Below are 20,257 nucleotides of genomic sequence, written 5' to 3' on the forward strand. Positions count from 1 at the left end.
GCTGAAATTGTAAGGACTCCAACTGAATGAGTACTCAATGTCCTACGCAAAACAATCTGAAATTAAAACATCTTTACATGTGATAAAGAGTTGCCACGGCTGAGTGCTGACCGAAAATGTTGCCAGAAGAATGTTTCCACTCAGTGTTCGGTAATGCTTAGTCGCACTCTACAGATTATGTGTGTGTTGTAATCATGGAGATTCATCATCATCAACCAGAGTTGAAACAGTCAAATCAATTGACAAAGACTGATGTAAGATTACTACAGAAAGTAATGCCATTTATTCCATTGAAAAAGGGATGACTAATGTTTTGGATTCCCAGAAGTGTTATTCTCATACTTTTTGGGCATATTATACAATCCAGTCATATTAATGTGACCACTAGTCAAATGCCACTTTTTGCAGTGGGGACTTGCAGGAAGAGTGTCAATGAGGTTCTTGAACATACCGACAGAGATGCAGAGCCATGCTGACTCCAGTTCTGTGGCCAGCTGTGCTAGGTTTTATGCTTGAGGATCCACGGAGTGAACAGCCCAATCGGGATGGTCCCACAGATTCTCGATTGGGTTTAAATTCACGGGGGTTTGGTGGGGGGAGGGGGGGGCGGATGTTTGTTGGCCAGGGGAGTAAGGTAAACTCATCCTTATGCTCCTTGAACCACACATGTACACTGCGAGCTGTGTCACTTGTTGCATTCTCCTGTTGATAGATGCCATTGTGCCGAGGAAAACTAAACTGCTTGTAGGATTGATGTGGTCCCCAAGGGTAGATGCATACTTGTGTTGCTGCACTGTGCCTTCCAGAATGACAGGATCACAAAGGAAATGCCACAAAAGCATTCCCCAGGCAACAACGCTCCCTTGATTGTTTCAGGGTGTTTGCTTTCGGACATATTCCACTGTAAATGCCACCTGCCATTTGTCAAATGTGATTTATCCAAAAAGACTACCTGCACAACTCTGAATCCAGTTGTGGTATTGGAATGAAAAATTCCTGCCTGTGACTGACTGACTGACTGACTGACTGACTAACCAACCAACCAACCTTTGTCGCCGGTGAACAGCAGTCAGCAAGGGTACATTATACAGGTTCCTACTGCAGAAGCTCATACACTGCAACATTCACTGAAGGCTGTTGGTAGCCCCTGGGTTCATCTTGGCAGCCAGTTTCTCAACAGTTGCACACCTATTCACCTGCAGCCATCCCCACAGCCATCCGTTTACCCCTGTCATCTATGGCCCACGGTGCATCAAATTTGTCTCGACCCCAGTTCTGGATGGTGCCATTTTGCCATGCATGGTATACTTCAACCATGGCAGCATGCAAACAGCTTATAAACTTAGTCATTTGGGAAATGCTTCCATCATTGGCCAAAAGCCAATGACCATACCCTTTTAGCCATCAAATTGTTCCACTTCTGCTTTATGACAATGGCTGCACTGTTTTCTGCATTTCTGACATGCTTTACCATATTTTACAGTCTTTAAGACACACATTTAATTTTTAAGCAATTTTTTAAATAAATTTTTGCAACCTCTATTATCAACTTGCAAAGCCAGACTAAAAAAAATTCTTTGTTTATAAAACCAAACTTAACTTTAAAATCCCTCATAATCATCATTTGAACTTTCTTCTTCCTCTTCATCGTCGTCATTACCTTATTCATATAAAACATCGTATTCACTGGCATCGAAAGCATTGCTTATACCACATTTGTTTGATTGTAGCTGTCATTTTAAAGCTTCCTTCGGCATGAATTCATGTTGGGTTTCATCCGTCATCCATTTGTTCCGTTCCTCCCTCATATACACTTTATATGGTTTACTTATCAAGACATCAAGAGGTTGCAATTGTGAAGAAAGTCCTTCCAGAATAACAGCAAGCTTTGTATTTCCCTGTCTCAGTTTCCCTTCCCCAGAATTTTTCCAAATGACTACTAAACTGATGTATCACAAGAAGGGACTTCTTCTTCAATAAAGCACCTTTCCTTCTCTCCCAGACACTATTAATCTATAATTTCATACCAGTTTTGTCCTTTCAACCCTTTTCATGTAAGTGGTATTTCAGCAGGTTTTGGCATTGCTTTGCACTTAAAAATGATCACTGGATTAAATTTAGCACCATCAGCACAACAGGAAAGGACATCAGTTTAGTGCATTTTTTCATGTCTACTTGTTTTTATAGTTACAGTTTTAGCATGTTTTACGGCAACAGTTCTGCTACTTGGAACATCAAAATGCCGGAGGAGTTTCGTCCATATTCACTATTTGGCTTAGTTCCACACTGGTTTTCTTTCGATGTTGAATAATAAATTGATGGAAAGAAAATATTTTCTCTTCATACTCTTGTGGCATATTGGTTTTGGTTTGCCTGCTAAGTCCGTGACACTTCATAAACCAGTAGCACCAAGCAACTCCACCCCTGAAGTCTGTCAAGTTCCACTGCAGTGCTAGATTGCAGTGTGTGTTTGAATGATTTTTGTATTAATGCCAATGCCTTTTTGACGGTGTCCTTGAAAATCCATTTCAAAAGGTCATCTAGTTTTGACCATTTTGCATTCAGTCCTCAGTCACATTTAGTGTTCCTCATTTTTTTCCGTTCATCTTTACTATCCCACCAATCGTGAATGGTTTTTTCTGTTAATGGAGGGTCAATATGCAGCTCAGCTGCTCTGTTTCAATGTTCTTTTTGCATATACTGTTACTTTCAACTTATAGCCTGCATCATATAAATACCTTTTTTTCTGTTATGAGACCAGATACAAACAAATATATCATGCTGTTGTACAAAGCACTTTCAATTCAAGTTCACTGACACCGCAGACTGCAGTGACACATCATGGGCTAGACAGTGTTCTGGATTTGTAATGGCGGGGCAAGAGGGAGTGTTTTCAAGCTTGTGAATCACTGCAACTCACATTTATCACATCAGTGCACTGCCGCTGCCAATAGAATCCAATGTTGCCCAGATAGAAATAGGTTTTCCGCGGCATGAAATATATGGCCATTTTTAAGACTGGAGGAAATTTTAAATCAAACACTGGACATATTTACATTAATTCTGAGTATGAGACACACCTGAATTTTGGAGGCTACCTCCCCACTGCTAGTGCTGCCACCTGTTGTCTGTGAGTGGTTATTGCACAGTGAATTTTAATGTAGATGGTGGTCACATTACAGTGACTGGGCCATGTATGTCTCACTGCTGGAGTAGTGAAATGCATGATCACAAAATGCAGCAGACACAGCAGAAAAAGTGAAAAGTGCATTAACTGGTTATTGAATTAGTACCTTACTCACTCAGTTCACCTTGTTTAGCTGTAAATGACTCATTCCTATTTCTCAGATTAAAATTTTATTTCCATGGGAGGGGGGGAATGAAAAGTAACTGGAGCAAATGTGTAGCCTTGAATGGAGACTACTATTAGAAATTAAATGAGGTTTTTTGATTCTGAGAAAGTTTACTTGCTTTTTATCACACCTTGTGGGTCTCACAACAAACTGATACTGCAAAATACACATTATTCTCATTTTCAGTATAACAATATTGATCTTAGGTTCCTAAACTGAGCTCCTTATAATAACGACCATTCATATTCTTTCCGTTGGGATTCTTTTGCTTTGATATTCACCTAGAACAAAGTTCCGAGACCATTTAACTTGAGACAATGAAATGTGAAGAGCAATATGAACCTTTCAATCATCATTCAATATCCTTCCACACAAGACGACCTGTGACCTGACCTCTTTTATGGTGTCCATATCAAAATTTGATCTGTGACCATGAGGCAGTTACAGCAACAATGAATACCAAAGTACCAAGAACAACTAAAATACGTCGAAAGATATGTATGTTCGGTAAACTGAACACGGAAACAGGAGTCTCATATCTCGATGAGTAACCAGAAATTTTTAGGTCACAAGAGGAGCTCAAGCTTAAAAGAATAGTTGATGCACTTGTATCCAGCAGAACAGTTCACGATGAGAGGCATCCTCCACAGTATACAATCACTGCAAAGAAACTTCTTAAGAAACAGAGGGTACTGCATAATAGATATTAAACGAAGCATAGGACTATGAAATGCTTAACTCTGTTTTCAAATGTTTGATTACAATCAACAACCCAGGAGTGGTGCCCATTTTAATTCTCATACCATTGAACAGATGAGTGAAGTGCGTATTACTGTCAGTAGCATTGAGGAACAGCTCAAATCATTAAAACAGAATAAAGCCCCTACGCCCAATAGAATCCCTATCAGATTCCATACCCCCATTTGCAGCTGAGTTAGCCCCCTCTGTTAACTACATTCTACCACAGATCGCTGAAAAAAAAAAAAAAATGTGTCCAGCAGATGGAAGTAAGCACGGACTACACCTACATACGCAAAGAATAATGGCTGAAGTGACTCACAGAACTCCCATCCAGTATCTTTGACACCAATTTGTTGTAGAATCTTAGGACATATTCAGAACTCAAATACTTTGAAGTATCTCTAAACAGGCTGACATTCTCCATGCCCAGCAGCATGGATTTCAAAAACATCGATCATGTGAAACCCAACTTGCACTATTCTCACATGAAGTAATGAAAGCCATGGGATCCAGGCAGTCAGGTAGATACAGTATTTCTTTATTTCCGAAAAGAATTTTACTCGGTACCACACCTACAAGCGTATTTCACTTGTGGAACAATAGATACCACCTACAGGAAAACTGAAGAGGCCTTTGGACCAAGAAAAGCAGCTGTATCTATATCAAGAGGTCGTATGGGAAACCCAGTCATAAGCAAAGACGCTGACAGAAGAATTTGACCGAGCACTGAAAGACCTAAGTTGAAACAGGGCCCCAGGAGTAGACGACATTCCATCAGAACCACTGACAGCCTTGGGAGAGCCAGCCATGACAAAACTCTATCATCTGGTGTGTAAGATGTATGAGACAGGCAAAACACACTCAGACTTAAAAAAGAATGTAATAATTCCAATTCCAAAAAAAGCAGTTGCTGACAGGTGTGAATGTTACTGAATTATTAAACAATGGAAAATCCAGGATGGAATGTAACAATACGAGAGAAGGAAAGTTCTACTCACCATATAGTGGAGACGCTGAGCCGCGATAGGCACAATAGAAAGATTCACACAATCATAGCCTTCGGCCATTAAGGCCTTAGTCAGCAGCGCGCGCGCGCGCACACACACACACACACACACACACACACACACACACACACACACACACACAAGTGCAACTTGCACACACATCTACAGTCTGAGAGAGCTGAAACTACACTGTGAGCAGCAGCACCCGTGCATGATGGAAGTGGCAACTGGGTGGGGGTAAGGAGGAGGCTGGGATGGGGAGGGGGAGGGATAGTATGGTGGGAGTGGCGGACAATGAAATGTTGCAGTTTAGACGGAGGGTAGGAGAGAAGGTGCAGAGGGGGGAGGGGTAAGTAGTGGAAAGGAGAGAAATAAAAATAAAAGAAATTAAAAGACTGGGTGTGGCGATGAAATGACAGCTGTGTAGTGCCACATGAACGGCCACCAACAAACTGTGGCCAAAAAACAAGTGGACCACCCTGTAGCTGAATACGCTGCCACATGATACCCCTCATCTCAATGACTGCTTCACAGCCTGTGCCATATGGATCCTTCCCAGCAACACCAGATTTTCTGAATTGCGCAGGTGGGAACTTTCCCTGCAATACATCCTACGTTCCCGTAACTCTCCTGGCCTCAACCTTCATTAGTAACTGTCCTCACTCATCCAGCCTCTTCCCTATTCCCGTTCCAGCACTCCACAGTCGTCATTCCACCACCACACCCAGTCTTTTAATTTCTATTTATTTCTCTCCTTTCCACTACTTACCCCCTCCCCCCTCCACACCACCTCTCCTGCCCTCCGTCTAAACTGCAACACTTCACTGTCCGCCACTCCCACCATACTATCCCTCCCCCTCCCTGCCCCAGTCTCCTCCTTACCCCCACCCAGTTGCCACTCCCATCATGCCCTGGTACTGCCACTCGCAGTGTAGTTTCAGCTCTCTGAGACCGCAGATGTGTGTGCAAGTTGTGCTTGCGTGAGTGTGTGTGTGTGTGTGTGTGTGTGTGTGTGTGTGTGTGTACTGCTGACAAAGGCCTTAAGGGCCGAAAGCTATGATTGTGCGAATCTTTTTATTGCGGCTCAGCATCTCCGCTATATGGTGAGTAGCAACTTTCCATCTCTCGTATTGTTACTGAATTATTAGTTTAATAAGTCATGGTTGCAAGATACCAACATGAATTATTTACAGAAGAATGGAAAAACTGGTAGAAGCCATCCTCAGGGAAGTTTAGTTTGGATTCCAGAGAAATGTAGGAACACATGAGGCAATATTGACTCTATGACACTTCTGAAGGTAGCAGGGGTAAAGTGCAGAGAGCGAAAGGCTATTTACAACTTGTAATGAAACTAGACGGGACACTTACAAAGTGTTGAGGAGCATGAGAGGGAAGCAGTGGTTGAGAAGTGAGTGAGATACGGTTGTAGCCTACTGCCGATGTTATTCAATCTGCACATTGATATTGATAGGGAGTAAGAATTAAAGTCTCAGGAGAAAAATAAAAACTTTGAGGTTTACCAATGACATTCTAATTCTGTCAGAGATAGCAAAGAATTATGCACAGCAGATGAACAGAATGTCTTGAGAGGACGACGTACAGACCAAGGATAATGGAATGTAATCAATTAAATCAGGTTATGCTGAGGGAATTAGATTAGGAAAGGAGACACCTGAAGTACATCTACATCTACATGGTTACTCTGCTTGCTTTTTGGGCAGCAGAATAACCAATGATGGCTGAAGTAGAGAGGATATAAAATGTAGAGAGGATATAAAATAAGGACTGGTAATGGCAAGGAAAATGCTTCCAAAGACGAGAAGATTGTTAAGATTGAATATACAGTCCTGGAAATTGAAATAAGAACACCGTGAATTCATTGTCCCAGGAAGGGGAAACTTTATTGACACATTCCTGGGGTCAGATACATCACATGATCACACTGACAGAACCACAGGCACATAGACACAGGCAACAGAGCATGCACAATGTCGGCACTAGTACTGTGTATATCCACCTTTCGCAGCAATGCAGGCTGCTATTCTCCCATGGAGACGATCGTAGAGATGCTGGATGTAGTCCTGTGGAACGGCTTGCCATGCCATTTCCACCTGGCGCCTCAGTTGGACCAGCGTTCGTGCTGGACGTGCAGACCGCGTGAGACGACGCTTCATCCAGTCCCAAACATGCTCAATGGGGGACAGATCCAGAGATCTTGCTGGCCAGGGTAGTTGACTTACACCTTCTAGAGCACGTTGGGTGGCACGGGATACATGCGGACGTGCACTGTCCTGTTGGAACAGCAAGTTCCCTTGCCGGTCTAGGAATGGTAGAACGATGGGTTTGATGACGGTTTGGATGTACCGTCCACTATTCAGTGTCCCCTCGACCATCACCAGTGGTGTACGGCCAGTGTAGGAGATCGCTCCCCACACCATGATGCCGGGTGTTGGCCCTGTGTGCCTCGGTCGTATGCAGTCCTGATTGTGGCGCTCACCTGCACGCATACGACCATCATTGGCACCAAGGCAGATGCGACTCTCATCGCTGAAGACGACACGTCTCCATTCGTCCCTCCATTCACGCCTGTTGCGACACCACTGGAGGCGGGCTGCACGATGTTGGGGCGTGAGCGGAAGACGGCCTAACGGTGTGCGGGACCGTAGCCCAGCTTCATGGAGACGGTTGCGAATGGTCCTCGCCGATACCCCAGGAGCAACAGTGTCCCTAATTTGCTGGGAAGTGGCGGTGCGGTCCCCTACGGCACTGCGTAGGATCCTACGGTCTTGGCGTGCATCCGTGCGTCGCTGCGGTCCGGTCCCAGGTCGACGGGCACGTGCACCTTCCGCCGACCACTGGCGACAACATCAATGTACTGTGTAGACCTCACGCCCCACGTGTTGAGCAATTCGGCGGTACGTCCACCCGGCCTCCCGCATGCTCACTATACGCCGTCGCTCAAAGTCCGTCAACTGCACATACGGTTCATGTCCACGCTGTCGCGGCATGCTACCGGTGTTAAAGACTGCGATGGAGCTCCGTATGCCACGGCAAACTGGCTGACACTGACGGCGGCGGTGCACAAATGCTGCGCAGCTAGCGCCATTCGACGGCCAACACCGCGGTTCCTGGTGTGTCCGCTGTGCCGTGCGTGTGATCATTGCTTGTACAGCCCTCTCGCAGTGTCCGGAGCAAGTATGGTGGGTCTGACACACCGGTGTCAATGTGTTCTTTTTTCCATTTCCAGGAGTGTAGATTTAATTGTTTGGTAATCTTCTCTAAAGATATTTGTCTGGAGTGTAGCCCCGTACAGAAGTGAAACATTCATGATAAACAGTTTAGACAAAAACAGAACAGAAGCTTTTGAAATGTGGTGCTACAGGAGAATGCTGAAGATTAGGAGGGTAGATCAGGTAACTAATGAGGAGGTTGTGAACAGCACTGTGGAGAAAAGAAATTTGTGGCACAACCTGATGAGATGAAGGGCGTCTCAAATGAAATTTGTGACTGGATTAAGGGTTTCTTGGTAGGGAGGTTGCAGCAAGTTCTTTTGGATACAGACTCATCCACAGATGTAGACATAATATCAGGAGTACCCCTGGGAAATGTGTTGGGTTCCTTGTGGTTTACATTATATATTAATGATCTAGCAGACAATATTAATAGTAACTTCAGACTTTTTTGCAGACGATTTTGCTATCTATAATGAAGTACAATCTGAAAGAAACAGCACAAATATTCAGTCAGATCTTGATAAGATTTCAAAGTGGTGTAGAGAGTAGCAACTTGCTTTTAAATATTCAGAAATAGAAAATTGTGAAATTCACAAAATGAAAAGGACCTATACCAGATAGGATTGACAGGGCTATCAAATGTATACTGAGAAGAGCAGCATGAATGGACACACCGTTTCAGGGAATGATTTTGAGTAATGACTTGAGGGATATACTACCAAACCCAACATACCACTCTCAGAAGGTTCATGAGGAAAATATCAGAATAATTACAGCATGTACAGAGGCATTTAAGCAATCATTCTTCTCAAGCTCCACACTGGAATGAAATGGGAAAGCACCCTAAATAACTGGTATAACATGACATAACCACTGACATCCGCTACTAAGTGGTTTGCTGAGTATAGACGGTGCCCCCCCCCCTCCCCCTGTGCTTAGTCTGAACTGCCTGTACACACCAAGGGCATCGGGGAAGCTATCTTGACTGTTAGAGGAAGGCAGTGATAGCGAACTTAACTTTGTTGTATTCCTACAACTGTGCATATGAGCACTGTTACATTGGCTATGATAGGTAGTCTTCCAGGCAGTTGGCCATTTTCTCTAAAAACCAAGGTGTTAAATAACACCCGCAACAAGAGCTTTGTCTAACTCAGACCGAACTTCTTTCTCAGTCAAGACATGCTCCCATTACTGGTACAGTTCATCTCCAAACCACATGATCCCACCATTTAGGAGCCATGTAGAGATAGTTAAATTGAGTCTACAGGCACCAGGAGGACAATCCAATACTACTTGTTTGTCACAGAAACAATATAAGGTCTTGTTGCCCACTAGTTGTAACAATACGACCAACATAAACTGAGAACACAGGTGGACCATGCAGCCATTAACATAACCTGCCTCTATCTCCTGCCATGTGCCGTCATTAGACCATCTCTCTCACTCGCCCTTAATTGTGTGTATTTCTTCACATTATGTAAACTGAAGGAGAAGAGGGAGAAAGGAAAGAAAATTGAAGGAACTATTAATATCAGCTGCATTGGGACTTTTATGCTGAATAGGCAGGAACGATTGAAGATGTGTGGTGGACTGGAATTCGAATATGGGTTCTCCTGCTCAGTAGGCAGTTACATTAACCACTGCACCACCCGGACACAGTGTTTATCGCAAATATGCGAACTATCTTAGTGCACTTCCCAGCCATCTCACATTCTCACTTAGTGCCACCTATCTGCAAGTCCCCATCCATGTCCTCCATGCTCACTAATTTTCAATTCCTGCTGGAAGTCTAACATTAATGTGCACCCACACTGAAGTTTGTGGATTCACTGCCAATTGAAAAGAATTCCTTCCTTTGGTAAGTATCCTTCAACAATTTGGGTGTTCAGATTCTGTTGAGAGACTGTGCATTGTCTCCCAGCCCTGTAAATCACTACCTTGCATCGAAGGAGTTTTGCCACAGATTTCAGTGCCTTTTTACCTTGCGTGAACTTCATTACAGATGAAATTGTGGTTTTTTCTTTCAGAATTATATCTATTTAAAACAGTCTGCAGCCCACTATTATATCATTACACTTGTGCTACCTCCTTCTGTCCTTTATCTTCACAACGGTTCAAATACCTCGTGATCACGTAGACAAGGTCGAATAATGCCTGTAGTAAGAATGAAGTCAATGCTTCAAGCTCAGTCACAACAGGAAGAGTAGTGGGTGCATTTGTAACACATGCAGCTGGAACAGGTGCCACCTTTCCACACTGTCTCATCTCAGAATCTACTGGCAAATTTTCCCATGACAAACTACTACAGAAAGTAAATAAACAAGGATATGAGAGCATTAAGGGAACTAAATTCAAGGAAATCAGTCTCCAGTTCTCCGAATTGTGTCAAATTCAGTACACTCCTTGATTAAGAAGGGTGCAATTAGACAACAGTTAATAGCATGAGTTTGATAACATACTGAAAATATTTCGTGACATGGTAAAAGAGAATGTAAAAAAATCAAATACAAGACAACCTAAGCTTCAGTTAAGGGTCATTCTATGTAAACACTCAGATATTTTAGTAGGTTCTACTGTGATCATTTCATAATTTAGTCATAACTGGTACATGGATACACTGTCCTAACTCTAACCATTTTTGACAACTTTAGATTTGAAGGCTCAAGGTTGTGTGTACCCAGTCATTAGGCAGGTACCAATTTCGCTATTTTCAAAGATCTACTAGTTGGTACTAAGTTGACCTACAGACCTAATTTTTAATCCATCTAGTATATAGGCCACTAAGTTAATATAATGTATAAAAAGTAGGATGCATAATTCAAATTTTTATGAAAAATGTTAAAACACATTTTCTTACGCTGTGCCATAAAATCACGAGTTTTTTTAAAAAAAGCATAACTTTGTACAGGAAAGCATTAGGGATCTCGGCTTGTGTACTGTAACTGCTCAGTCCTAGTTTTAATCATAAATAATAATGGAAAGCAAGAGGGGCAGACTATGTAGACAGTTGCACGTCAACTTTTTTTTGTGAAATGTTTACACAACTGGGTACCAAAAAAACAAAGAAGAATATTCCAACTCATTTTATTCACTGGTAAAGAACAAAATGAAAATGCCACTTACACATATGACACATGAAACACTACAGTGAAATGACAAATAAGAGCCAACTGTATTCCTTGAAGAAATGACATGCAAAATATTTATGGTCGATGTATACAGTAGGTCTGAACTCTAAGCAGTTTAGAGCTGAAAAGAATTACCACTTATTTTTCTTGATGTATATGTTTTCTTAATTTGTATGTTTTATTTCACTGTAAAATGTCTTTTCTGTGCAAAGAATTACAAGAGACGGCTCGGTTGCACATATGTGGTGATATATCCTTATACTGCTAATGTGAATTAAAGACAACTTCAGTAAAACACAAGAACTGATGCAAGCAGCAATGAGAGACATATTATTATTATTATTATTATTATTATTATTATTATTATTTTACATACATACTACTGTATATAGACACAAAAATTCTGCAAAGCCCATTTTCATGAAATAGCAAATGTGTTCCATTATTATTCATACTTAAAACTAGGACCAACTGAGTTACAATGCACAAGCTGAAGTCTGTTTCGTTTTCCTGTACAAAGTTATGCTTCCTTTTTTTTTTTTAGGGGGAAAAAAAAGAAAAAAAGAGAAGAAAAAAAAAAAAGAATTTAAAGCACAGCATGGAAAAGTGTATTTTTCAACATTTTTGATAAAAAAAACCTGTATGATGTATTGTATCCTACTTTTTAAACATTATATCAACTTAAAGTGACTTGCATACTAAAAACTAAAACTCCGCCTGATCAGGCCATGGAGGCCCGATGAGATTGACCGGCTGCCGGGTCGTCCTCAGCCCACAGGCGTCACTGGATGTGGACATGAAGGGGCCTGTGATCAGCACACTGCTCTCCTTGCCATATGTCACTTTACGAGACCGGAGCCACTACTTGTCAGTCAAGTAGCTCTTCAGTCTGCCTTACAAGGGTTGAGCACCCTGATTGCCAACAGTGCTCGGCAGACTGTATTGTCACACATCCAAGTGCTAGCCCAGCCCAACAGCGCTTAACTTCAGTGACCTGACAGGAACTGGTAAGACCACTGCGGCAAGGCCATTAGATACATAAAAAAATTAAGGTCTGTACGTCAATTCATTACCACATAGTAGGTCTCTGAAAAAAAGGGAAATTGGTGCCTGACTAATGATCCCTTAAGCAATCAAACCTGAATTTATCAAAAATGTTTGGAGTTAGGTCAGCGCTATTTAGCATTACTGTGAATACATGTACATACCCATGACTGTGAGACTGTATGGAATGACCCTTACGGTAAACACATAGGCCTACCTGTGTGAAAAATGGAAATCTTGGTTCCAAGGAGTACAGGGTTTCACCAAGAAAGTGTAATCATATGCTGAATGGGTTACTGTGGTCGTTAAACTCTGCAGACTAACATTTTAAATGCTTTTAATTTACAGCACTGTAGCAGGAGTTACAAATAAGAATTCACTTATGGTCAAAAGAGACAACTACAATTTTTTAGATAACCAATACTGAGCAGTTTCACATAAAAATTTGGACCAAATATTTCCACAGAGTAGAGGCGATGGGAACTCAGAAGTGCGAGGAATTGTGGATTTCAATCCAACATGCTGAGGTGAAAGGATAGTGAGATCATCATTGGACTGGAGTAATAGATGAAAAAAAACTGGACGCTGCCTAATACCTTTTGCAGAATAGAAGTAACACACACATTTGAGTATTAGAGGCAGATGACATGTCAATCCTAAAAATCTATGTTAAATTTTAAGAAAGCTCACGGCATCACAGCAATTCAAAACTGTATTACTCTCTGTCAATGGAGACTCGACATGAGAACTGGATGCTGACTGTTGCACTCAAATTTTGGTAGCAGAATGGCAATGGGGCAGGGGGGTGGAGCATGAAAGCAAGTATACAGAGAGTGAACAGAAGCCATTAGTGTTTTTATGTCATAGGAAAATCCTGATTTAACTTGGTATATTGATAATTTTTACTTATGGACCGTCAGACAGCAACTGAATAAAACACAATACAATCCATTAGTAAAAATTATCAATATACCGTAATATTACACGCAACTGAGGAAGACAGGACTACAAAAGTTGAAGATGCCTGATTTAACTCGTTGAGCTCATTTACAGATATGTATTATGACCCGTATACACACAACCGATGAATGTAATGGATGCCAGTCTTTCAGGATCACAAATTTAAAACCATGTGCAGCCCAGGAGATGAACCACAAGAATAAACAAGAGAAGACAATGATGATAATCAATGAGTGAGTGGGACACAAACTCCCAAAACTGAAAGACAAGCAGACCCCTGTCAAAATCTTACATTCAACCCAGGATAGAGGACAATATAGCAAATGGCCCTTTTGTGGCTATCTGAGGAATAGGGACCAAAGTGGATGGAAAAATAAAAGCCCCAAGAAAATTGTGAAAGCTCATTCCAAACAACTGTGCCTCAAGTAAAAAGGGAAACATTCCACGCGGGAAAAATATATTTAAAAACAAAGATGATGTGACTTACCATACGAAAGCGCTGGCAGGTCGATAGAAACACAAACAAACACATACACACACACAAAATTCTAGCTTTCGCAACCAATGGTTGCTTCGTCAGGAAAGAGGGAAGGAGAGGGAAAGACGAAAGGATGTGGGTTTTAAGGGAGAGGGTAAGGAGTCATTCCAATCCTGGGAGCGGAAAGACTTACCTTAGGTGGAAAAAAGGACAGGTATGCGCGCATATATCCATCCGCACATACACAGACACAAGCAGACATTTGTAAAAGCAAAGAGTTTGGGCCTAACTCTTTGCCTTTACAAATGTCTGCTGTGTGTGTGTGTGTGTGTGTGTGTGTGTGTGTGTGTGTGTGTGTGTGTGTACGCGCGCGCGAGTGTATACCTGTCCTTTTTTCCCCCTAAGGTAAGTCTTTCCACTCCCGGGATTGGAATGACTCCTTACCCTCTCCCTTAAAACCCACATCCTTTCGTCTTTCCCTCTCCTTCCCTCTTTCCTGACGAAGCAACCATTGGTTGCGAAAGCTAGAATTTTGTGTGTATGTATGTGTTTGTTTGTCTTTCTATCGACCTGCCAGCGCTTTCGTATGGTAAGTCACATCATCTTTGTTTTTAAATATGTATATATTTTCATAGTTGGTGATAAAACTGTGGAAACTTTTTAATTCTATCAATATTTACTGAAATAAATACTCTAAAAAATAAAAAAAAAGTAGTGAGGACAGACTAAACAATTTGCATTTTAACTCCTAAGTGACACTTAATATCAGGGAAGATAACATGAAATTACGGGAAAAAAAGGCATTGCCTGTCCTAATTAAATGTATGTATTATGAAGCAACATCCCACAACCTAGTTTGCAGGATGCTGATCTAATGGCTTCCAGGGGCAGCAAAACTTTATTTTCAATATTTCTCATTGACCAAATTTAAAATGCTGTCATAATCTACCCATTAGGAGGTATAATCTCATGTTAAAAGTTTAACAAAGTAAGACTAGTATTACAATTAGAAACTGCGTGTGTTCTGAGGCACTGTAACTAACAATGCACAAGTACCCAGACTTTATTCAACTGCTATTTGAGAATGAGAGCACTTAGTGAGTTCCAACAAACTTACACCACATTTCAAACCTTTTCAAAACTTTTTCTTGCTCACATGTTAACATCAAACATTTAACACATTACCTCATTTGTACATTAGTATGACATTTGAAGCTGTTTTACACATGGGAGTTCGATTCTTTGAAGAACTGGGGGTTTTATGGTAATCTTTGTTGGGATCCAAATGGGCACAAGCTTTGTGAAGACCTGTTAATTATATCCGAAGTTCTGAAATAAGACTCCATCTAAAATAACTGCAGTTCTTGCTTAACTAGAAGATATATTCATTTATTACAAGAAATCATCAAGTGAGGTATGGGATGAGGTAAACAAAGAGCATAATTTGAAGTTAAGTTGGGAACCACTTGGGGGGGGGGGGGGGGAGATCAACATCCAGAGACAAAGAACAGATGACACAATATATTTCGGTTTAAAAATAAGGGTCCAGTTATTACATTAATTTTTTAAACTTCATCATCTTAAATCTTGCCACCCTCACAAATGTTCCATAATGTAGGCATGTTACACCATCAGGCAAATTTCAACTTCTGAAATAGTTCAGTTAAGAAATAAACTGTAAATTTCAAATAAAATCTACAGCAATACTTAATAAAATGTGTCACAATACTGAAGTATAGTGAATAGGGTAGCATAATAAACAAATGTTTGCGACATAATAAGTCCTCACGAGAAGTGATTAATGTGCACCCTGGGCGAGAAGAAACACAGGTCTGGACCAAAATTATTTCTGATTTCAGTTGCACTACCATATTTTATTGAAGGTTTTTTTAATGATTGGGCTAAAAATTGGGCGATACAGAATAAAGTTGGAAAATGCAGGTTTTATAATAAATTCATTTTGCACAGACTTTAGTATCAACATACATTAAGTAGTGCAAGACTTTTTCTAAAAGTAGGTTGGTTTTATTCAGGATTCCAATACATCATGCTCTTCTCCACTATTTTGGCTAGAAAACCCTATTTTTCAATATAATCTTTGTCCAATGTGACAGTCTTACGCCTCCTAAATGGGAGGGCCTGTGTGCCTGTACAGTACCACACTACTGGTCGACGCTAGAGCCAACGTCTTGATGCATCAATTATGTGCCCATAACCCACATACTGTTTCTTGTGGAGTGTATCCTTCATTGGGCCAAACAGATGGAAGTCTGAAGTTGTGAGGCAAAAAATTCTGCACAGAAGATCCTTTGCTCTTTATGATCTTCTTTAGGCAGCGAGGATCCCAGTGTGTACAAACCTCTGGGTATCCCAACTGGTGGACAGGTGTGTCAACACTACCAACAGGTATTTCCACCTGAGAAGCGAACTGTTTGTTTGTGACATGTTGATCGCCTCGAGTGTGTGTCTACATCTGCACACTCTAACACTGCACGAGTCACAGCTGTGTGCAATTGGCTGGCACAAGGGTGATTGGACAGGTTTGTGTGAACTACTTGTGATGATGACAAAGACGCCTCACCCAATGACGCACAATGCTTTTGTTCACTGCCAGGTTCACACAGGCCTTCGGTAAGTGCCTATGAATTTCTGTGATGGTCTGGTTTTCTGCCAAAAGGAACTCGATAACACATCTCTGCTTGGAATGGACCACTGTTACAGAGTCATTCTGAAGGCTATGTATAGTGCTGCCACTTCATCAAAGTGTAGGGGCTGGAGTGGGTTTTCAGAAAGTGCCACAACAAATTCTGCAATTTTTCAACTGAAATTGGCTGGGAAAAAAATTTGTTGCATTACTTATTGAACACCTCTCATACTAAAACGAAATTTGGTCTCTTTATTGGAGCCGTGAGCATATCATCATGTCTTACAGAAAAGTGAAACACCCAAGAGGAGAGGAGCAAACAAAATGAAAAGTTCACGGGTTGCTAAAGTATGTGATATTATTTCAGTGTTTATAAAACTGAGTCGAATTTACAGCGAAGATGGTAGTATGATCCCACTTATCAGTATGACACTGCACCTCCTCTGGCCTTGCTGCATGTACTCATTTGATGGGTAGGGGTGTCATAAAACAGTTTCATCCTCTCTTGAGGGAAGGTGGCCCACAAATGTGGTCCTTGATATGCTGGATACTGGCACGGAGGAAGTTTATGTCTAACTGGCCTCACAATGTTCTCTCGGGGACAGATCTAAGGACCTAGCTGACCACAGGAGTACCTCAACATCATCCAGACAGTTCATGAAGACATGGGCCACATGTGGGCGAGCATTATACTGTTGAAAAATGTCATCACAATACTGTCGCACGAGATGCAACAAGTGACGACACAAGATGTCTGTGACATACCACTGTGTCGTGCCTTCACAGTTCCCTCATTCAGTACCAACAGTGACGTGTGGCCATACCCAATGGCTCCCCACAGCATGATGCCGAGTGTCACAATGCTGTGCCTAAAACATTGGAAGAATGGGAACTCCACCATGCTCTCCACCATAACTGCCGAAATTAGCCGTCCGGGGTAGTGCAGAACTACAATTCATTGCTGAACAAAGTGTGACACCATTCAACAAGCTGCCTACGCTTCCTGGTCTTGGCACCACTCCAAACAGTCAAGTGGTGTTGTGTTAATGGCAGCCTGCACATGGGATACCAATTCACTGGCCTAGCTGCTGCTAGTCTCTGACCAATGATGCAGGATTACATGGAATGAGCCAGGGAGTCCATTACTTGTTCTCTGACTGCAAGTACAGGTGTGAAGGGGTTACGATGAGCTGGGTGCACAAAGTGGCAATCTCCCCCGCCCGCTGGCCCCTCCCTTGTAGTCGTAAGACGTGCTCTACAGAAACCTTTATGAGCGTATTTGCTCTTATGTTCCCATGCATTCCATCAGGCCACTATCACATTCAAATGCCGCAGAAAACTGGATATTACATGATATGACCAGCCAGCCAAATGGAGGCACGTAATGAGATCATTTTCTGTCAGGAGCTGTTAAACACTTTATCACATGTGCATGCGGCATAGCTTAATCAACAACTCTAAATAATTTCCATACTCGCTGACATGTTGTACGTGTAAAAAGTTATATTAACATCCAACCATGTCATCTGGATGCTCCACTTCCCCCCCCACCCCCCCCCCCTCCCGTCTGACTGTGTAGACTGTGCCTGTCTTTATGGTAGCCGAAACTGTCATACCGCTTTACAGGCAACATTGTCACACAAGTACTCCATCCACAAAATTTTCCTTTAGTAAACTTTATGATTGCACTGAGAAATGTACTGGCATAGGAATTATTTGCCCATAAAATTTGTGCTGTTATTTAAAATTATTCAGTTTCTCAGAAAATTGACTGTCCCCAACACTTTAAAAAGGAAGACTTCTTTTTCTAACGTCTGTAATTTACCAGTTTACATGTATCACTGGAAATTGGCACATATACCACACACTTTTTTAAGTATAGAACTGCATGAACAGAACATAAGATGATGAAATGCCAAATTCTCTGTCCTCTCAAACTGCTTGTAACTTGTTTTCCTGAATCAAAATAATTTGTTTGCTTCATGATGTCACATTCATTACACTATTGTAATAGGTCTCACTCTGCTGGTCGTCTATCTCGAAATGTCCAACATGGTTTTTTAAAAAAGGGACTTAACATCTGAGGTCATCAGTCCCCTAGAACTTAGAACTACTTAAACCTAACTAACCAAAGGACATCACACACATCCATGCCCGAGGCAGGATTCGAACCTGCGACCGTAGCAGTCGCGTGGTTCTGGACTGAAGCGCCTAGAACCGCTCAGCCACAGCGGCCGGCTTGGTTATCACTTTTCCTCGTTACCTGCACTGTGAACATTACATAAAGCAATGCTACATATCAATTAATTTTACTGGTATTATCCTCTCTTCCCCTAATAAATAGAGGTTCATAAAACAGTTAGCAGATATCTGCAACTTTACATGTAATAGGCAGCTAGATATTGCCTTTCTTGTTGTACACGATAATCCTTGGAAATAAGTTAGTGTACAGAAAAAAATAAGTTAAGTAATGTAACTAACAATAATTTTGTAGTGTTCCCTGTACTCAATACCAAACGAAAAGGATGTTCATTTTCTTGAAATGCTAATGTTGATCCTCATTTCTTGAAAATTTAGTACATAATCACTGTGCAAGCAATGCAGCTATCACTACAATTGCAATTTAACATGTAGTGTGATAATTTCTACTGATTTGCACAACTTCTTAGCCGTAATAGACATCAGTTGGATGTAACGAAAGTACTCATAGAGATTTAACTAATTTCTATGATATTCTCCCTGTAGGCAGATCTCAAGCATCTGAGGGTTTCTTGAATATGTGGATATTGCCGCTTCTGTTCCTTTATGGTGTTATAACCATTTGGAATAGTTCTTCCGAAAACAAATTATCGGTACAAAGCATTGGCGAATAACATTTTTAAAAAGTAGGAACAACGCAGGATAATGTACCAAGAAGGAAATCGCTGAGAATATTCCAGTTGATTAAACATACTGTTGAATTTATCTTTTTGTATAAGACAATTTGAAAACTGACAGCATACTCAGCCAGAAAGTTCAAGGAAAATATGCATTATGTAAAGGTTCTGGATTGGCTTCCTCTGTCTACACAATCTATTCTAATGATACAAGGGAGCTCCGAATGGTACTGGAAAAGCAAAACATATTCATGAGTAAACTTTACAGAAGAATAGAATTTTTTCTGTAAACTACGAACATTTACTGGAGACTAAGTAGGCCTAAAGCTTAACACAGTGTTAATTGGAATATACTCTTTTGACATTCTGAAGACAGCAGTAACAAAATGCTGGGAGTGAAATATTAACTATAACTTGTGGAGAAGCCAGATCGTAAATATAAAAGACAAGGAACATGAAATTGAAGCTCAGTAGCTGAGAAGAGGGTGAGACAGTGTTGTGGCCTATGCCTGACATTATTCAATCAGTATGCTGGGCAAGCTACAAATTAAGCCAAGGAGAAATGTGGAAAGATAATTAAAGTTCAGGGAAAAGAAACAAAGACTTTCATGTTTACCAACAACACCATACATCGATCAGAGACCATAAAACGCTTTCAGGAGCAGCTACACAGAGTGGATTGGCGTATAGCGCCTCGCAAGACAGTTATAAGACGAATATCAACAAAAATACAACAAAGGTAATAAGAGTGTAGCTGAATTAAATTAGATGATGTGCACAGAATTAGATTAGG

The 20,257-nt window shown here is 41.3% G+C and overlaps 1 protein-coding gene across 4 annotated transcripts in view; it reads right to left on the reverse strand.

The window, feature by feature from the left end:
• The window catches only part of LOC124777507 (protein tramtrack, alpha isoform-like), a 156,869-nt gene that overhangs the window by 125,611 nt on the left and 11,001 nt on the right, over window positions 1-20,257 (reverse strand). The gene's annotated exons all lie outside the window — the stretch shown is intronic.

This window comes from Schistocerca piceifrons, chromosome 2 (assembly GCF_021461385.2).
Source record: "Schistocerca piceifrons isolate TAMUIC-IGC-003096 chromosome 2, iqSchPice1.1, whole genome shotgun sequence".
Lineage (NCBI taxonomy): Eukaryota > Metazoa > Arthropoda > Insecta > Orthoptera > Acrididae > Schistocerca > Schistocerca piceifrons.